The 19,935-nt window shown below is 38.4% G+C and overlaps 2 protein-coding genes and 1 long non-coding RNA gene across 50 annotated transcripts in view; 1 reads left to right on the forward strand and 2 right to left on the reverse strand.

The window, feature by feature from the left end:
* The window catches only part of LOC121059350, a 143,204-nt gene that overhangs the window by 54,127 nt on the left and 69,142 nt on the right, over positions 1 to 19,935 (reverse strand). For 38 of the 45 annotated variants that reach the window (XR_005814499.1, XR_005814506.1, XR_005814513.1 and 35 more), the window contains one exon: positions 17,959 to 18,146. The exons of 6 other annotated variants lie outside the window; for them this stretch is intronic. The gene's annotated coding sequence lies outside the window, so the exon portion shown is untranslated. Of the gene's footprint in view, positions 1 to 11,176; positions 11,815 to 17,958; positions 18,147 to 19,935 lie in introns of those variants that run through there. One more of the 45 variants, XR_005814547.1, reaches the window with a different exon arrangement.
* NGF (nerve growth factor) overlaps positions 1 to 19,935 on the forward strand; it is a 35,382-nt gene that overhangs the window by 4,741 nt on the left and 10,706 nt on the right. The window lies entirely within an intron of this gene.
* On the reverse strand, positions 1,251 to 11,084 carry LOC121059351. The gene is made up of 2 exons (XR_005814548.1): positions 10,674 to 11,084; positions 1,251 to 9,178 (listed from the first exon to the last, which is right to left on the reverse strand). It is a non-coding gene; the product is annotated as an uncharacterized LOC121059351 (long non-coding RNA).

Here is a 19,935-nt window from a genome sequence, read left to right on the forward strand (position 1 = left end):
TGCTGGCAACTACCCTCTCATCAAAAGAAGTTTAAAAGGCTTGTTCAGAAAGTGACTGTAAAATAAAATATTTTTAAGATCAGCTGATACATTTGGAGAAATGTAAGATACCACCTCTTCTCACAGAACTTGCCTCATGGTAAAAGGGGTGAAAGGCCCATGTAACAGTGCTACTACTACTGCTTGTCTTTCTCAGTAGGAAGGATATTATCTCTGTCCTGAATTTGACTTCAGCACAGTCACAGAGGCCAATGTATTTAAGACAATTTCTACAACAGAAGGATCTCCCACCCTGGGATGGATGTGTTTGGGATGGATTTGTTTTCCTGACACAATGCCCTTTGTGCAGCTCTGCTGAATTCATGAAGCATTTGCATGTATGTGTATTTATACCCAAAAATATGTGGCCAAGAAAAGCAAGATCATTTTTGCTTTTGCCAAGAGGTTGTAGTATCTATTAATGTGATTCATGTGCACCCCATTTGCCTGATCCCACTACCAGTAAAACTATTTATGTAACGTAAATGGTAGAAAGAAAATCTCAGACCCTTGATATAAAGCTGTACAATGCCCTTGTCCTGAATATTGCTTGTAGCTCTGGTCATTATCCACATTTCAGAAAATATAGAATAAAGTATAACAAGAAAAGGTGCAGAAGGCAACAAGGATGATGAAAGGCCTGGAACAATTTCCATATTTAGAGAAACTACATAGATTACCATTTCTAAGTCTGGAAAAGAGATGGCTGAGAAGGTATGTAGTGAAGATATTTAGAATAACTGTCCTGAAGAAGTTTAAATGGAAGTGGCTGTTGTCAGTTCAAAAATTGAGGAGCGGGAAATGAAAATAGCATGTGGCACATTCAAGGCAAACAAAAGAAGGCGGTTCTTCTCTCCATTCATGATAAAGTTAAGGAATTCCTTTCCATGGGGTATTGTAGTTTGCATGGGTTCAGCAAGTGATCAGACAAACTAAAAGCAAATGCACTACCTGTGCTTCAGAAAATCTGTGAATCAAAAATGACTGCAGAGTGGAAGAGTATACTGAGGAGATGATCCCCATAGGGTTGCCCTATTCTTACATCACTCCCTAAACATTATTAGCCTTCTCCTCAGTGTTTCAGCCTGTTGAATACTTGACTTATCCTAGCAAGAAGAACAGTAACTACATAATATTTGCTATGGGTTGCTGGTTCACTATGAAAGTATGGAGAGTTTGGTAAAAATTTTTTTAAAAAAAAAAAAAAGGTAAATATAGCATTATTTTTACTTCAGTGTTCAACAATTAGGTGTAAGCATATGTTCATGTAAGTTTCCACCAGAGAAAGAGATTAATGCTGAGATGTACAACTATTCAGACAAATCAATCTAAGCAGATTATGACTGAGATACTGGTGAAAGGCCTAAGAATGTACGTCTCATTGATCTTGTGAAATTCAGTGAAGTATACTCCAAATGGGAAAATATAATTTTATCTCAGTTCCTTGTGGCCTGTTTATTTGTAGAGCTGATATTTTATTTGAGACTTCTAACTGAACTCGCATCTTTACTAACTGCTTTCACTAAAAATATTATACATACAGTTAAGTAAACAGCACGGAAATATCACATCATTAATTACACTGTCACTATACCTTTCACTCTGAGAACTGCATCACCCCACAAAAGGCAACAGTCCAGAGAATGGCCATGCAAACACTGAAACCTGAATGAGAAGAACCACTCACATATTCTAAGGTTGAAAGACAGATGTGAGGTGTCAATTTGACATTGCTAGCCTGTCCCCAAGTATACCTGACTTGCTGTTGATGAATTAAATGTATTTTTCAGTCTGCAGCATGCATAAAGAAACACTGGAATTATACAGAACTTTCTATGCATAAAAGTGAGATTTTGTGCCCACAAATCTTGATTATCTGAGATTAATAAAGACCCGCAAATAAGTTACATTGTACTGGAGCATTAAAGCTTGGCACTCATAAACTCATATGGAGAACTTGGGAGAAGGGATGAAATCAAATTTAAAGGATACACAAATGGATATGTAAGACACTGGCAGTATTGGCAGAGATTTGTGAAGTCACCAAGGATGTAAAGAGTTCACTGCAACTGTTCACTAGTCAGCACATCTCTGAGTGCATTAGCTCCAGCTGAAGCACACTCAAATACACCATACCACATAGTTGCTTTCATGTTTTCATATGAATGAGAGGCACAAAGATACGGTACTTGATAACTTACAGTTGCAATGTCTGTGTGTTTGTATTCATGTGAAAGATATCAAGAGAAAGCATGTAAAGTGCTGCCCTGTATTTTGAGCTTGCATACAGCTATTAAGAAGAAAATTACCATATGTATGTAGACATATGTAGACATCAGGCCCTACCTACATACATACATACATGAATGAGACTTCTCTGACATAGTATCTAAACCCAAAATTTAAATGACTGAACAAGGTATTTTGAAATAACATGTAGGATGGTTTTACTGCTAAGCTTCTGTAATATCTTTTGAATTTTCTGTGCCACCACTAAATGAATGAAACACCTTTGACTCATCCTTGGAGGCAATGTTTTTTTCCAGTAAAGAGACATTCTTCTTTCTTTCCTAGGCTCTTGTATTTAAAGCAAAGCTTTGAGATATTATGGCATAGTAGTTCACAGTATCAGAAGATACAATCATACTCTATCAGATTCACATTCTCTATTGCTGGGAACAGTTGTATCACATAAATACGGCTTCCAAATTTAATTGTGGTATCCCCTAGAAGAAACTCTTTCATGGTCACTGCACATAGCAAAAGTCCTGGCCTGAGCTTTAGAACCCAAACACTAACATGGTCACCCGTCAGTCTGACAGTCCCTCCAAATATTTGTTGAACATAGCTCTGGTCACTTTCAGAAATCGTACCTGCAGTAACCAGACCACTTGATGTACTTCAAGAATTATTTTTTTCCGGCATAGACCATTAAATTGTTTACAAAAAAAAAAAAAATCTTTCCCTAATTTACGTTCTTGGCTCCAAAATCAAATTTCCTGTTCCCATAGGGTACATAACAGTGTTCTAATAAAAGATCAGATTCTGCTTCCACTGAGTTGTTACATATCGAAACTGCCATTGTCAGTGCAAAAAGATTCAAGCACTAAGAAAAAAAAAAAGATAGATAAAAGGTAAGACAATTTCTCTGACTTTGTTTCAGGCCTTGGCTTATATATTACTGACAAAAACATTATGACTGTGTATGTTATTCAAATACAAAGCTCCTTCCAAGAATAAGATTAATGAAATAAATGAATAACTGATAGAATTAAACTGATTCTGAGTTAAGGAGTATGTGACAAAAATTGATTTAGCTCTGTTAGCTGTTAACTGTTCAGAAAACTAATAGAAGATTAGACTGTTTCTGACAGTCCTACCTACAATAAATAAGTTAGTCAAGCACAAAAGCAGATTATTTCCTTGACAACTTTCTGTTTGCTAATTGTGGATTTGCTTGTCTAAAAATTACTATTTTTTTTTCCTAATCTCAATCATTTCATATTTTTCCTCTGTATTGTGTATATAAAAGTGACGGATTTTTTTGTTATCTAGTTCACCAATTGGCTTTGATTGTCTTTATTATTTATACAACCGTGTGCAATCTATGCTATTAAAAAAAAAGGTATCTTCAGAATTTTTTGTGATGGAAATTTGCCAGGTACCTCGTTGCTATATATTACTTTGATTATGGTATATTTAACAGCTCTGGCTGACCGAACATGTATTTTTCTATTTTGAACCATATCTTTTATTTTTGGAAGCCTTTATATGCCGGGTGATTCAGGTATTAAAAAAAAAAAAACAAAAAACTGTGGTTGTTCATAAAGAGATTTGCCCACTGGTGAATGACACAGCCTGCATTTTCTGAAATGCATCATTTCCTGCCCATTATTTCATGATCCTTTTCAGACACTCCGTGTAGCAGCCCCAGACCTGCAAGGTGTCTAGGCGCATGCTTTACCACAGCCATATGAATAGCTCAGTTGAAATATTCATTAATATATTTCAAGAAAAACTCACAGTTCTGATGAACATAACTCGCAATTCATCCCTACTGTAGCACTGTACTTCCACTGATCATGAAAAAGATTACATTGTGCCCTTTAGGGAGAGTCAGCAGGGCACATCAGCTGCAGTGGGTCAGTAAGCAAGAGTTAACTGTCAAGCTGTTTTTTGACTGCAGCTGTCCATATCCTTAATTCTCTGTTGCTTTCATATTTCAGATTGAAAACCAATACTTCTACAGAGCAGCCACACAACGTCATTGTCCCTCAATACTAACTGGAAAGGGAGCCTAGAACAGTCTCTGAAAATTTACAGAGTTTTCATCTTATTGAGATCCATGAAGCATACTTTCTAAATGCAACAGATGGACCACTACATTGCATAGTCTGCAGACAGCAGCTGCTCAGAGCTTTGTGACTTCACAGGACAATTTGTTTCAGGGTAGGATGACCTAAGAAAGAAAGGGCAACTTTTTCAAAAGTAGCCTCTAATTTACAGTTGCACTATATTTGTGTGTCATATTTAGGACTTGCTTAGCAGGTTCTGAATCAATATGTAGCCTGAGAGTACAACCGCTTTGGAAATTTGATCCCAGGAATGGAAAATCAGACACTTAAAAACTAAGATACCCACAAATAACGTTTTCTATAGGGCACTTGCTAAAAGGAGTATGGTAGCTATAGTACGCTATTCCATAGCATAGTATGCTATTCCATTCCCTATTAGCTTCTGCTTGCATTTCTGAAAGTCCATAGGAAACAAACTGTCCATGTGGTGTTGGTGTTTAAATTTCTGTCCATTTGGTCCTAAGGTTTTTAGGAAGTTAGAAAAAAAAAAAAAAAGAATATTTCTAATCATTCATATTTAATATAGTTTCATAGTCCATTCAAATTATCATTTTATGGCTTTTTACAGATCTCAAGGAACCAAGTACACTGAGAGCGTGAATTGCTCAGAACTTAAGAGACCAACATACATGAATGTAATCATAGGGGGGTTTAAGTATTCTGAATTATATTAACACGCTGTCTTTTTAATTAAATATGCAGGTGGATATAGGAATTGTGGCTGATACTTTATACAGCTACATTTCATTACATTTGAGTGATTTCTGGATTCTCTAGAAAGCCAAAGGACTCGCAAGTAACCATCAACTTCCTTCTGTTTTGTAATGATATATCAAGCTTCCAAATTCCAGCTTATTTCACTTTCATTTTTTACCAGGAGCCTTGTTGAACAATGTTGCACACACGCCCCACATGAATAAAGGGACTACTCTCTACTTTCTACCTTGCCCAGCGATAGTAATACCACTTTGCATTGCAAAAGTTACAGCTTTCTGTCTGAATTAAGAAAATCTCTTAAGAGTCCTTTGTGGTTAAGGGATATATGCTCTTTATGTACCAGTAAAACAGCAGGAAATTCCGTACCCAAAAAATTATAATGTGGAGAGTATCTTCAGTTTTCTATGACTTTCTGTCTTTTTGTGTGTGCATGTATTAGCAATTTATGAACATAAGTAGAATTATGGACACCACCTACAGCATCATATTTGACAAGTTTTTTTTTCAGGTACAGACCTTTTATAATTGATGATCACCAGAAAATGTCACATTTATATGGGTTTTTGTTTGTTTCTGATCTCCTAAAAATTCCTAAATATCAGAAGAAAACAAATGTATACTTTTTTATTGCTATCATCTCCACACGTCTAGAAAAAGGCTGAGTTTCGTGTTGGACTTTCAACACAGAAAATACTTCAAAGTGGCACAAATTTTTGTGGAGAAAGAGAGAGAGAGAGAGAGAGAGAAAGAAAGAAAGGAAGGAAGGAAGGAAGGAAGGAAGGAAGGAAGGAAGGAAGGAAGGAAGGAAAAGAAAGAGTACAAAGTCAGTTATACAGAGTTCCCTGAGAGAAAGAAGGCCTGCAAGTATTAAGAAGAAATGCAGCATCATAGAATAAATCAAGCTGCAAGGGAACTCAGGAGGTCACCTGATCCAAATTCTTGCTTAAAGAGGGGTCTATCTAATAGAAGACTAAGGGTCATTTAATAGAAGACTAGGATTGTGTAGTCAGTAACAAGAAGAAAACTTCTGCAGTGAGACGATCAATGCAGAAGGCTGGAGATAGAGTACAGCCATACAGTCAGCTTTTTAAGGAACTCAGAACCAAGGAACAGCATTCAGTCTCTTAGGTAAGACTCAGATTGGCTCCACTGATGAAGTATGATGATCATGTGATAGTGGCCTGTATTTAGTACTGGTTTGACACCTTCAAGGTGTTCCATATTAGAAATCAACCATTGTGGGTTTTCTTTTTTGCTTTGCCTTTCCAACCAGCTACAGCTCATGGTCATCAGATTTGGTATTTTCTCTTTTTATCCTATTTTCCTCTGAACAAGAGTCCAGATTAAGTACTTCCATCAACTATGAGAAATTATCCTTTCACAGGCTAGATTCTTTCCTGACTATTTTTCTCCTGTGATGGGAACTAGGCCCAATTCTTCTGCTCTCCCCACTGACATGTTTCTGGACCTAGGCAAAACAGTAAAAAGACTGAAGGGACTTAAAATCATGGGCAGATTCAGAAGGCTCATATGCTTGGTGTCCCTTCCACTACAAAAGATAGTTGAACAATCTGATGGCAGGTTCAATAACAAAAGAAAGTACTTGTTCACACACCGTTTAGTTAAGCTGTTAACTCCTAATCACAATATATTTTGCTGCTAAAAATGTAAACGGATTCAAGGAATTGCTAGACAGTTACACAGAAAGGAAATACACTTTAAATTTTAAGAACACAGAAAACCTCTCTGGCACAGAAAGCTGCTCATCTAAACACTGCAGAAGGATAGGGAACTGGTTGGAAAAGTACCACTATATGCTTATCTTGTTTTTACACAATTCCTTAAGCATCTTCTATTGTTCCCTGTCAGAGACAGGAAGGACAAAATGAGCTTTGCATCTGGTCCAGCATGGTCATTCTTATGTATTGACAGTATTTTAAAGGGGTTCTCTTTAATGGGAAGCAAGCTGATTATTCTCATCACACTGTTAGCAGTTTTATTCATTTTGCGCAGCAAAACAGCTCTTAGTAATTGCTTTTTTTTACATGGAAGGAAAAAGTACACAAATTGTGTCAAGAGGAAGAGAAAAGTACAGACAGAAATTTCCTCTTTATCTTGTTTTAATTCCTTTTACTGTGGGTGCAGCATGGAACCAGCTACTTTTCAGTCAATTATCTAACATTTATTCAAGATTGTGTTATATTCACTTCTTCCTATAATAAAGTCTCCAATCCTGTAAATATGTCTGGTATTCTTTATTCATATATAGATGACGTTCCTCTACATTACCACCATACATTGGCTGTTTGATAGCATGTGTTGTTTGCTGACGCTCAGTAAACCAAGTGATCTCATAGAATATCTTGAGTTGGAAGAGACCCACAAGGCTCGTCAAGTCCAGCTCCTACCTAAAAATCAAACCATATGCCTGAGAGCATTGTCCAGATGCTTGAGTCCAAATTGCTTGAACTCTGGCAGACTCGATGCTGTGGCCACTGCCCTGGGGAGCCTGTTCCTGTACTCAACCACCCTCTTGGTGAAGAACCTTTTCCTAACATCCAGCCTGAACCTCCCCTGTCACAGCTCCATGCCATTCTCTTGGGTCCTGTCACTGTCCTCAGAGAGAAGAGATCAGCGCCTGTCCGTCTGCTCCCCTCATCGGGAAGCTGTAGGCCATGATGAGGTCACCCCTCAGACTTCTCTGAGCTGAACAAATGAAGTGGCCTAGCCATTCCTCATACATCTTCCCCTGTATCACTGAGCTTTCTCCTCTTCTTTGTTTGTCATATTTTTCACTTTTGCATTAATTGCTAATAATATTAATCACTGCAGGTTACAGACACACGTTAAATAGCCCAAGGTCTATCCTTCTCTGCTTCTCTGGGTTAATATTTTTACTTCAGTCCCTTTTTTTCTTGTTCATATTAAAATAAGCACTATGATAAGCAGCAGAAATAATGAAACCTTGTTCCCTGTGGATTTGCATGCAGTGTTAAGACTTTTTGATGTCTACTAAGTTTGTGAGCATATGTGAGGTCTGAATAATATTTAGGGCATACACCTGCACATAACTGCCATAATAGAAATTCTCTAATCAAACGGACTTCTAAGACTATAGCTTTTCTTTTGGTCAGTACCCCTACCTATCCCCCATTTTCATGAAACTTTTAGAAACATATTATCTTTAAAACATGTAGCCTTTTATCACATATGGTTGACACTCGACAATCTCAAGGGTTATTGGGTCCAGCGTCCACAAGACTGACAGTGTCATTTCACAAGTCATTTCTGTATTCAAACAGACTGAAAACAGGCAATGCTTTTTGTTGAACCCAGTTAGTTTTAAAGTCTATTTGACCACTAGGAACTGTCTACTCAGTTATGCGTTGAACTTGTATAGTAGTTCATGTTTTATTTATAGAAATGGCAAGCCACAGAAACTAGATGTATGTTTATTTTCCATGTCAAGAAGCCTTTCTGTTCCTCTCCTTATTATTGGTGTTTTTGTCTGTGTGTTTTGAGAGAGAAGAGCACGGGTGCCCTTCCTTCTCATTTCCTCCATGCCTTCTTTTTAACTTCAAAGCAAAGAAATTAAGAAACTATTTAATGAACTGAAGAATTCCTTACCTTTGTTCAATATTTCAAGTTTTTTAAATAATTCAAAAGTCATTTGAATTCAGTTTTCAGCTCTTTGACCTGTGATCTTGCCATCACTTGAAAGTGAAAGGAAATACTTTCTAAGACAAGAATGTTTTCAACACCGCAGAGAAAGTGATCTAATATTCTTGGCCACTTTTAAAGTTCATCTCTCTACCTATGAAATAAAACAAATTTGAAAAAGCTTATTTCCCACTGTCATATATTTAAAGTCTGACATTATACACGGAAATTAGGTGCACCCTTAATCATACCTAATCATCAAAAATCCTTCTGGTTTTGATTTTAAGCAGGCAGAAAATTAGCTTGTAAGATGTACAACTTGATTATCTACTTTGAACGTAGCATTTGAGAGCTGGGCAATCACCAACCACGGGAAGTTTAAAAAAAGCAAGTGCCAGGTCCTGCACCTGGACTGGGGCAACCCTGGCTATACGTACAGACTGGGCAACGAGACGCTGGAGAGCAGCCCCGCAGAGAGGGATCTGGGGGTTGTGGTTGACAGCAAGTTGAATATGAGCCAGCAGTGTGCCCTGGCAGCCAGGAGGGCCAACCATATCCTGGGATGCATCAAGCACGGCATTGCTAGTCGGTCGAGGAAAGTGATTGTCCCCCTCTGCTCTGCGCTGGTGCGGCCTCACCTCAAGTACTGTGTGCAGTTCTGGGCACCACAGTACAAAAAGGACATTAAACTGTTGGAGAGTGTCCAGAGGAGGGCAACGAAGATGGTGAAGGGCCTAGAGGGGAAGACGTATGAGGAGCAGCTGAGGTCACTTGGCCTGTTCAGCCTGGAGAAGAGGAGGCTGAGGGGAGACCTCATCGCAGTCTACAGCTTCCTCGCGAGGGGGAGTGGAGAGGCAGGTGATCTATTCTCCGTAATCACCAGTGATAGGATCCGCGGAAATGGTGTTAAGTTGAGGCAGGGGAAGTTTAGGCTGGACATCAGGGAGAGGTTCTTCACCGAGAGGGTGGTTGCACACTGGAACAGGCTCCCCAGGGAAGTAGTCACTGCACCAAGCCTGTCTGAATTTAAGAAGCAATTGGACTGTGCACTTAGTCACATGGTCTAAACTTTTGGGTAGACCTATGTGGTGCCAGGAGTTGGACTTGATGATCCTTATGTGTCCCTTCCAACTCGGGATGTTCTATGATTCTATGCAAGAAAAAGCAAGGAAAAGTTAAAATATGCTAAATACAAACACAATAGGCTTCCTTAAAAAGATTTCCAAGTCAGAAACCTACTAGGCATACCTTATAAAATTTCCCTCCAGCTTATTTTCCTTGTATTAGACAACCTAAAATATTAAGGTATTCATAATCTGATGAAAGTTGTAGGAAAAACAGACAAATGCCAAAGAAAAATCTATTATTAATGCCACAATTATGACTACAATCTGTGGAGTCTGGTCCTTCAACAACATTTATGATTTTCATGGAATCATAGAATGGCTTGGGTTGGAAGGGACCTTAAAGATCACAGAACCACAGAATCACAGAATGGTTGGAAGGGACTGCTGAAGATTGTCTAATCCGACCCCCCTGCCAAGCATGATCACCTAGAGCACCTTGCGCAGGATAGCATCCAGGTGGGTTTTGGATATCTCCTGAGTAGGAGACTCCACAACCTGTCTGGGCAACCTGTTCCAGTGCTCTGTCACCCTCACAGTAAAGAAATGCCCTCTCATATGCACATGGAACTTCTTGTGCCTCAGTTTGCGCCTGTTGCCTCTTATCCTGTAGCTGGGCACAACTGAAAAGAGTCTGGTTCCATCCTCTTGACACCCTCCCTTCAGATATTTATATGCATTGATGAGAGCTGGGAGGAGTGGCTGATACCTCAGAGGGCTGTGCTGCCATTCAGAGGGACCTGGACAGACTGGAGTTATGGGACAAGAAGAACCTCACCTAGGAAGGAATAACCCCAAGTACCAGTACAGGCTGGGAGCTGATCTGCTGGAGAGCAGCTCTGCAGAGGGGGATCTGAGATTCCTGGTGGACAACAGGCTAACCATGAGTCAGCAATGTGCCCTTGAGGCCAAGATAACCTCATTCCAACCCCACTGCCAAGGGCAGGGATGACACCCACTAGAGTGGGTTGCCCAGGGCCTCATCCAACCTGACTTTGAACATCTCCAGGGACAGGGCATCTACAGCTTCTCTTGGCAACCTGTTCCAGGGCCTCATCACCCTCTGAGTGAAGCATTTCCTCCTAACATCAAATCTCAAATCTCAATCTCCCCTCTCTTAGTTTAAAACTGTTCCCCCTTGACCTATCAAAATCTGCCTGTGTAAAAAGTCACCGCTGATATTTTTTATAAGCCGCCTTTAAGTACTGAAAGGACACAATGAAGTCTACCTGGAGCCTTCTCTTCAGGCTGAACAGCCCCAGCTGTCTCAGTCTTTTTTCATAGGAGAGGTGCTCCAGCCCTCTGATCATCCTTGTGGCCTCCTCTGTACCCACTTTTCATACTATAGATTACATTTGACTACAAATGCCATCTTTTGTCTCTTTTTGCTATATGCTCATGCATACTACCTTCCTTCCAAATCAGAAAATAATCATAAAAAAATTAACTGATATGATTGTTCCTGACGATTTATCAGACAAAAGTATTAATCGATAATACTGTAATAAATACAAAGAGGTGCACATCAAATATCCTGAGGAAATATGTGGTTACCTACAATGTTAAGTGATATAATGACAATGAACTTCAAATACATTGGATTATTTGAACTCATTAATACTGGCACATAAAACATGGAAGTGCAGATTTAAAATCAGACTTTTGTTAATGCTTTTTGTGGAGCTAGAGAATATGTAGAAACCAGACATGTGGCTGTCCGTAAGCAGGGGATTAATATGCTGTCCTGCCTGCAGAAGACTGCCAAAGAGTTTGTGAATGCGTTCACTTTGCACTTCACCTACAGTGCAAATACACGTGTTTCATAATGGATGCAACATACATTTTTCATTATGAGAAAACATTTTCAGATATTTGTTCTGGACATTTTTCTCATTGTGTCTTGCACACTGCTGAGTGATCTGCAGCAAAAGGAAATACAAACTAGAGTCATAAATATGCGGGGAAATGATTATGCATCTTATTATGCTTCTCTATTGTGACTAACGGCTAGATAACAAAGACAAAAAAGGTACCATCTCATGAGCATCACCAGCAGGTTCCCGGCTGACCATGGTTGTTGGTGTAGTATATGACTGTTGGAGCAAACCTGCTTAGATTCTTTAAGAAATCCAAACACCGTTCTTAGCAGGGTTGAACATAAAGGTAGATAAAGACATTATTTTTGGTTTATGATACCCAGTACAGAAAAACAGAATTAAAAATTAGCATTATAAACTCTGAGTGAAACTTTGTTGGTGTGTAATGTATTGTTAGTAAAAGACACATTGTAAATTTGTAATGATAATTTATATACCTTTTCACCTTCCCAAAACTCATATGGGGTGGGCTCCAAACTAGCAGATAAAGAAGTAATATGGCGTGGACTTGTGGTAAGACACAAAGCCCAGGAAACACAACTGAAGTCTGGTGAAGAGCTCTGACGAAACCCTTTATCCTCCATTTCTGGCATTTATGTTGGGTGAGCCTTATTGGCATGTAATAAATTTATCACTTTGATCCAGTGAAAAAAAATAAGAGATGTAATTGCTTATTTTTAATAACAGATCTTACCTAAGGTTCTCCCACCTTCTTTGCACAGTCTCTGCTATGTAGTATAGTACAGCTGGATGAAAAAAATGTTTAATTCCAGGTGTACAATTTGCAGCCAGACATCTGTGTTGTAAGTTTTATGATTATATGATTGGTAATTAAAGAAGAATACAGTGTCATATTGTTTAGGGTCACAAGATGATTATGAATACATTAACTGTGACATGGTGTTAAGGTGTTACTTGTGCTTGGAATTTCCAATATTATAAATGTGATGGAATAGCTTCACATGACAAATATTCAATATTCTACGTCAATGCAAGTAGTCAGTAAAATTGTGCAACCATGTGGGTGCAGGAAAAAAGATGACTCATTTACAGATGTGCTGATGATGAATTCTTCATCACTGCACACAACCTGGGGCACATCAGGAACCAAACAAGCATTCAAATAACCACCATATTTCCAACTGGACAGAATCTTGCAAAAAAATGACATAACCTGTCTTCAGCTCCTATTTAAACAGTTTTTGCTGGATATAAGAAAAACCCATAGAAATATCCTTTGGGAATTAATTCTTCTAAAAAATAACAACTGAAAAAGCTACTGACTTAACTCCAAAATATCCCACTTCCCTTCCAGGTGGGATCTTTGCTGCTAGTACTAATATCTGCAAGAAGTTGTGTAGGTTGGTATTATTTATCTTCTAAAAGCTTCTAAAAACTTACTTCATTCTATGAGTATAATTCATGGAGTCTCTGCAACTTATCTGTCCCAGAAACAAGGCAGCATTGCATCATTGTCCAGAAAGAAGAATGTGAGAGGGCAAGTGCCATGTTCCAGTTCCAGATTGTTAATCTGTACATTACAGTATAACCTAATGTAAACCTGTAAAAGTGGAATAAAGTTCTTCAATTCTGAGAGAGCCCTAATGAAAATCTTCAAATTATTGCAAAGAACAATAGACGTTTTCAGGAAGGAATTAATGAATGCCTGAGAGAAAAAAAAATCCCAGTTTTCATTTTATCTAAAATTCACAGGTGATATTTTGACACAGTTGACTGAACTTAGTCACTAGATCTTGATTACAGTTTGGCATTTCCTTCTGTGTAGGCTGATCCATAGGGAATGCCGTTCATACTAACACTGAATTAGAGCAGGATGACTCAGATGATTAATCAGCTTTCCTTTTTCTTATTAAGAAGTAAATGTTTGGCTTCTCCAACTGCTGAAGTTGATTGTCAAGCCTATGTTATAACTCACATAGTTTTGGTCACCCCTGACTCACATTTTAAGAGAAGGAAAGTAAACTTGTAATCTATGATCTTACACAGCTATGTAACTGACAAACACAAATAACAATATTGCATCCTGTGTTTTCTGTTTGCCGTAAAGTCCTTGTCATTTGAGAGAGATTTTTTTTTCCTTTCCTGTTTCTTTCCAATCAAGATTTGTCCCTAGTTTCGAATCAACCTTAAGCGCATGGTTTATGGGTTCTGACAGTAGCTCATACTGCTGTCAAATTGCCACTGAAACCAGAGCACACGAATTTTGCTAGGTAAATCTAGTCACATCCTAAACAAGAAGATAGCACAGAATCTACAGATGAACCATGTCACTGATCTTCAGTCCAAAAAATTGCTGAATTTATGAACCAAGTTGACTAAAATAAAGAAAAAAATCCACTTGTAAAAAATCTCGTCTTAATTAAACATGGAGCTTCCTTTTTCTTTCACAAATAGGTAAATCACAACAGAAAGGCAGCCAGAGTACAAAGTACGTGATCACTGTCATGAAATGTACAAGGTAAATGGACATAATGAACCTAGTTAACCAAATATCAACTAAAGGCACGATGATTCTAAACAGACAAAAACTGTCACTCTCCCAGCTTTGAACTAAGTAGAGCTCCCAGCATGGAAAGGTTACTAGTTATGGGGAAGAGTTTAGAAAATTAATGACATTAAAAATGAGATTCATTGGCAACTGTAATTCTAACTCCACTAAGCATCGCCAGAGGCCTGACATGAAGAAACAAGTACTATTTCAAGCAGGCTGCAAAGCCAAGGGACAGATTAACATTTGTCGGAATCATCTACAGTCGAGATTCTTATTGATCTTTGAATGCCACAAGTCTTTAGAACATTTACTTTTTTTTTTAAAAAATCACTTATCTGTGGATTTAGTTCTTAAATTTTAAATACCCTTCCCTATATTTCAGCTGTATGTTTTAAAATTAACTGGGTGTGATGTAGCTAAGTGTTAAAAGGCAGGAGAAGATGTAGTTCTTCTGAGTTATACACTGTCAAGCCTGGCCTTGTATGTAAAAGAGGAGCAGGGAGCAGTTCTGTTGCTGTAGCTAGCACTGCTGTTACTAGCCTCCAAACTGTTGATGTTCATGTTTAGACTAGGTTGCTGTGGATTTTGTCTCTGCCTTATCCCTGTCTATCATTATTAACAAGATTAAGACTTTACCCACATTCTTCTAATTAAAATGCCAGAATTCTGGGAAGAGATTGCAAGTCTTCTTTTAGCAAAGTAATCAGGTATTATCAGTATATCTGTGAGTTCAAGTTACCACTTCTTAATATCAAAGTTTGCACAAAGTTAGCACTTATCCATGCAAGCCAGAGAATATACTTTTGACAAAGCATTGTGTTATCTCTGAATATATAACTCATTATCCACACTGGTTAGAGTAGCAGGTTTCATTTTGTAGTATGGGCATCAACAGCATTTGCATACTATAGTTTAGCAGCAGTGCTGCCTCAAACTGATGAATTCACAGGTTTTGGAATTGCCATCCTTCTCAATAGTTTAGGTAACCAAAAGTTCTTCACATCTTGCTTGGGACATATGATCATTTGTGTGCAACATTTTTCCCTTATTAAACTGTAAGAAGCATGTCCTGAATTTCAAGCTGTATTGCAGTTACCAGCTGTAGCCTTTCAATATTACTTACCAGTTATTAATTCTGTAGCTTCTCATTCCTATAACAAGTTACTACCACAGGATTTTCAAAAGTGCCTCCTCCCACTTTGTCTCCTTCCTCTGTAACTTTTGTATGGTATGTGAAACAGTACTAAAATAAGTTTTTTCAGTTTCTGCAAGACTGTTTTGAAGAATGTACGGTGAGAATTTTTGTTTTTTGCAGCAGTTTGGTCATCCCAGTTCCAAGAATGTACACATTCAATCTACTGATAGTTCTAACTCTGTAAATGGAATAAGATTCATACTAATATAATAAAAGACCCTGGGAACAATTATGCACTGGTAAGCACAGTGACAATAATCTTCCAATCGTGGCCTATTTTTATTAGAATTACTGCACTTCAAACGCTGCATACCAGGAAAGTCAATGAACCACAAGGTAGTTTAAGTGTGAATAGTGCAGCAACATTAATAATTAGCATCACTTTGCAATTTAGGCATTCAAATTTGTTCGGACTGAGAACAAGGCCAAACAGAGTTCTAGAAAAAGTGTGGAAACATGCAAGAGCACAACTAAAAGGAAAGAGAGGGATCTTCCCCATTATACTTTTTGACTGTAGGAAAAAATGCATTCAGTAACCAGATGATGTTGGAATACAGGAAATCAACACGTAAGAACATTCATTTGACAAGGGTAATTGCTAGGTCCTGCACTTGGGCCATAATAATGTGATACAGCAGTATAGGCTTGGGGAAGAGTGACTAGAAAGTCACCCAGCAGAAAAGGACCTGGGGGTGCCAGTCAACAGCCAGCTGAACATGAGCCAGCAGTGTGCCCACGTGGCCCAGAAGGCTATTGGCATTCTGCCTGCATCTGAAACAGCAAGGCCAGCAGGACTAGGGAGGTGATTGTCCCCTTGTACACAGCACTGGTGAGACCACACCTCAAATATTATTTTCAGTTTTGGGTCCCTCACTACCAGTAGGATATTGACTTGCTCAAGCATGTGCAGAGAAGAGCAACAAAGGTGGTGAAGGGACCAGAGAACAAGACTTACAAGAGAACAATTCCCTACTGAGGGAATTGGTGTTGTTTCGTCTGGAGAAGAGGAGGCTGAGGGAATACATCATTGCTCTCTACAACTACCTGAAAGGAGGTTGCAGCAAGGAGGGTGACAGTTTCTTTTTTCAGGTGACAAGTGATAGGACACAATGGAACAATCTCAAGTTGTGCCAGGGGAGGTTTAGATTAGGTATTAGGAATAATTTTGTCACGGAGAGGGTGGTCAAGCATTGGAATAGGCTGTCCAGGGAAGTAGTGGAGTACCCATTCCTGGAGGTATTTAAGAAATGGTCATATGGTTCTATGATCCTTTTTAATACTGTTACCTCCTGTATACCTGAGAGTCCTTTACCAAGAGAACAAAGTGCAAAAAAGTCTTAGTTTAAATGAAGTTCAGGCTTCAGCAACCTCTGCTTGAGAACCAGAAACAGGGATTTGAACTCACCTGTCAACCTCAACAATTCTTATGAATCTGAACTTCACAATACACTTGTCGTAGGAACATTTTGGGGTTCTTACAATCATAGAATCATTGAATCATCTACGTTGGAAAAGACCTTTTAGATCATTAAGTCCAACCATCAACCTGACCTACTAAGTCCCATCACTAAACCATATTCCTTAATGCTACGCCCATACGTTTCTTAAATACCCCCAGGAATGGGGACTTCACTACTTCCATGGACAGCAGTATTAAAAAGGATCACCTCTTTTCTTTACACTTTTCTGTTTAACTGTCCTCATACATAGAATAACCAGGAGAACTGCTCAAAGACACAGGCATTTCAGGGACAGCTGTAGACTTCCAGCAAGGGAAGACATCTTGCACACTGTATCATCATTCACTTCTCTCTGCATATTGCACTGATCATCAGTCAAGCATTGCACAAGGTGATGATGTTACAGGGTGGTCAGAGTGGGGTCAAAACCCAAAGGTCCACTGGTTCCACCTTAAATTTAATTTCACCCTAAATGTCTGGGTGGAGAAGAAAAGCCTCCTGTCTTAAAACATTCACAGCAGCTGCCTCCTCTCAAACTCAGACATAATATAAAGACAGAAAACTCCTACTCACCCTCTGCTCATTGGGTCTGCACCCAGGAGACCACACCATACAGCTAAAATACTGACTCAATTCAAACCATCTTTGCTCTCTGGGAGCATTAATCAGATGTTTTGTGTAACAGCTGCCTGACACACTAAGGACACTGGGAGTTTTGCACAGTGAAGAAGTTTGAACTGTATTTTTCTGGCCTCATAGCTTTAGTGACAGGGTCTCAAGTAAAGCAGAGCTGAGATTCTCAGAGCATAGGAATGAGGTAACCTAAATCAAGGCACTGTGCTTTCTTATTCAGTTCACAGAAAAACAGTTTGAATTATTTTTTCTGAATATATATTTTGTTGCTAATGTAAAGAATCTATTGTTTTGTTACTACCTGTCTTTATGGTTGCCAGCAGTTGTCTAGCCTCGCAGCAGTGCATATCGCTGTGCAATGGAATAATACAGTAATGAGTAAATACCTTCCACAAAAGATGAAAGCTGAGGTGCATAAGACAACAGATGTCCATTACTGCAGCGAGGACTGGGTAGAGAAGCAGCTTTCCATGAGGCAGCTTATCTCAGTATTTGAAAGGAGAAGGTAGGGAGACTTGCAGATAGAGGAGGGAACACAGTCGGAAGCCACGTGCAGCAGACAAAATGCTTGGAGCTGGAAAGCAAACAAAAGAGTATGTTAAGACATTGGCATGACCTGGCATGACCTGGAGCAGGACTGTATTCCAGAGAATACAAAATGTTACCAGCGTGAAGACACAGCATCTGTTTCCACACATCCTGAACAGGTATGGAAATCAAGTTTGCAATGTTTTACAATTAACAATCTTCTAGCCTGGTAACTGTTCAGAACAGAAAACATACAGGGAAAAAAAAAAAAAAAACCAGGTATGGAGCATTTTGCATAATGTTAACACATTTACAGAGAAACCATACTTTAATGTCAAGTAAGTACCAAGTACAAACATACAAAGTATGAAAGTACATGGGCAAAGTAAGGAAGTCAATTTCTAAAGCTATAATTTGAATGTTCTAGTAGCAATTTCCATACTGTCAAGTAAAGTAAATCATTAGAGAAGGAATTCAATCATTGAGAAGTCTCCATAGGTCTCATGAAGGTAAAAGACCTGATTTAGAAATAAGAATGAATATCCGAGAAGTTTTTGTTTGTTTGCTTGTTTTTTGTTTTTTTTTAAAGCAAGGAGGGGGGAGCAGTGGGCGACAAGGGAGAAAAGGAACATAGCTAGTTGTTAGAGAAAGAAACTGCTCAGTAAGAATTCAGTGCTACTCTTCAGGTTCTTCACTTGCTACAAAAGTAATTTCTGCTGATAGACCAAAAGCTAGTGGTGAGGCCCATTTAAAATGACTTACCATTTTTTGATGGAAGATGCTACATAGCAAAGTAATATTCTGTTTCAGTATGGATTACTTCTCTACTATCTCAGAAATCCCTTAAGGAACACAGGAGCATACCCATTTTGTAAGATGGAAGTTTTATTTTGCAATCCTTTGTCTATATCTTCTCGTTATTTTTTAATGGAAAAAATCCCACCTATCACTGTGAACTGCTCTGGCTACAAAACGTTTATGAACTACAACCAGATCCTCAGCTGTGGTACAACATACATTTTAAGTTTCTCTCAACTCTAGCCTTTTTTGCTGCCTCCTTTAAGTATTTTGACTTGCCAAATACAGACACGCTTCAATTTCCCTTTTGCATTTTCAGAATTCCTGCCCCATTAAAATATCTTTGATGCTTTTATTGGTATAAAGGCATTGGAAAACTTGTAGATAATAAAATTCCTTTTTGAGCTAAAGAATGAATGGTACAGGAAAGCCTAAAACACACAGACATCAGTTATTAAAAGTCATGCGGATCCTGGCCATCATTTCTGCATATTATTTGTACTTACATAATGTTATTTTCCAAGTTCGGGATCTAGAGAAACATTACACATGATGGAATCTATACTTGAGAATCTGTTCATGATATATCAGCTTATTTTTATTTTCATCTTTTTTGGAGTTACTGCATTTTATGTGTTACACTACAAGATGTGTCCAATCTCTAAAAATCTCATTGGTTTCCTATTTCTTTGCATCCTGGTAGAAAAATGGAAAATGATAACAAAACCAAAAATTATGAGCTTGAATAAAAATAAAATGTTAGTATTGCTCTTAGGATTCAGCTGGTTCTTATTAACCAGGGTTTGGACAAGAATCAAGATTTATATTCCCTTCTCAATAGCTGGAATAAGATCATTAGTTGGAAAAGCTTACTGGCCCTCAAAGACATTGTATTTTTCTGCCTTAACTACTTTTGGCTACAAGACGGGATGCTTACATTGTAGTATGATTACCCTTGTACTTTCTCTCTCAGATTAATTCCAGTTTGATTTTGATAGTTTCATAAAAATGAATCTGAAATTCCAGTTCTTTCATGT

Source organism: Cygnus olor, chromosome 24 (genome assembly GCF_009769625.2).
Source record: "Cygnus olor isolate bCygOlo1 chromosome 24, bCygOlo1.pri.v2, whole genome shotgun sequence".
In the NCBI taxonomy this organism is placed as follows: Eukaryota; Metazoa; Chordata; class Aves; order Anseriformes; family Anatidae; genus Cygnus; species Cygnus olor.